Source organism: Aotus nancymaae, unplaced genomic scaffold, assembly GCF_030222135.1.
Source record: "Aotus nancymaae isolate 86718 unplaced genomic scaffold, 86718_ANA_hifiasm-v0.15.2.pri h1tg000097l, whole genome shotgun sequence".
NCBI lineage: Eukaryota > Metazoa > Chordata > Mammalia > Primates > Aotidae > Aotus > Aotus nancymaae.
The window spans coordinates 2,377,432-2,378,619 of NW_026988512.1; the positions used below are offsets into that span (position 1 = coordinate 2,377,432).

Below are 1,188 nucleotides of genomic sequence, written 5' to 3' on the forward strand. Positions count from 1 at the left end.
GAGTCTTGCTTTGTCGCCCAGGCTGGAGTGCAGCGACACACTCTTGGCTCACTGCAGCCTCTGCCTCCTGCGATCAAGCAATTCTCCGCCTCAGCATTCTCAGTATCTGGGATTATAAGTGTGTGCCACCACATCTGGCTAATTTTTGTATTTTTAGTAAAGACGGGGTTTCCATGTTGGTCAGGCTGGTCTCGAACTCCCGACCTCGTGATCTGCCTGCCTTGGCCTCCCAAAGTGCTGGGATTACTGGTGTGAGCCATCATACTCCGCCTAGGTAGACTGCTTCTTTAAAGAAGAAAACTTCGTAGGGTGATGAAAAAGAATCCTTAGGCGTGGTTGTGGCTGTCTTGGTCACCTGTGTGCCACTTGCCAATGCTAGGTCACGTCATAGTTACACTGACTGTTAAAAGTAAAAAAAAAAAAAAAACTTCTCTCATCAACTATTTGGTTATGATAAGGTATAATTTTATTAGGGAAGCTGGGTAAATGAATTCCACCCCACCCCATGATTCCTTTTAGTAGGAAATGATATTATTTATTTATTTAGAAACGGAGTTTTGCTCCTGTCGCCCAGGCTGGAGTGTAGTGGCATAATCTCGGCTCACTGCAACCTCCACCTCCCAAGTTCAAGTGATTCTCCTGCCTCAGCTGGCCGAGTAAATGGGATTACAGGCACATGCCACCACATCCAGCTAATTTTTGTATTTTTAGTAGAGATGGGGTTTCACCATTTTGGCCAGGCTAGTCTCAGACTCCTGAATTCAAGCAATCCACCCACCTTGGTCTCCCTAAGTGCTGGGATTACAGGCATGAGCCACCGTGCCCAGCCCCTCTTTATGGTTTTTCTCTCTATTTTAAAAAATACAAATTTAGATATATTTATAGAAAAAAAAATGTGTGTGTGTGCATATTCATATCCTTCCATTTAATTATATAAATCACATAGGTCTATCACCTAAAAGGTATACACATTTATATACTATATATATTTCTCCATTTGCTCTTTCCATTTATAGATATAACCCAGAAATAACTACATAGTAATAATACGTAGAAATAGCTTCTTTTTCAGTTGAATGGCTCTCCATTATGGAAATGTACCGTAAGTCACCCGGCAGGCCCTCCACTGAGGGATGGCTAAGCGGTTGTCTGCTGAGTGAAGTTGTGCTGTGATAATAGCCATGTGCA

At 42.8% G+C, this 1,188-nt stretch overlaps 1 non-coding gene across 1 annotated transcript; it reads left to right on the forward strand.

The window, feature by feature from the left end:
* The first annotated feature begins 302 nt into the window (after positions 1-302).
* On the forward strand, positions 303-406 carry LOC135271912 (small nucleolar RNA SNORD46). The gene has a single exon (XR_010340033.1). It is a non-coding gene; the product is annotated as a small nucleolar RNA SNORD46 (small nucleolar RNA).
* Positions 407-1,188: the final 782 nt, after the last annotated feature.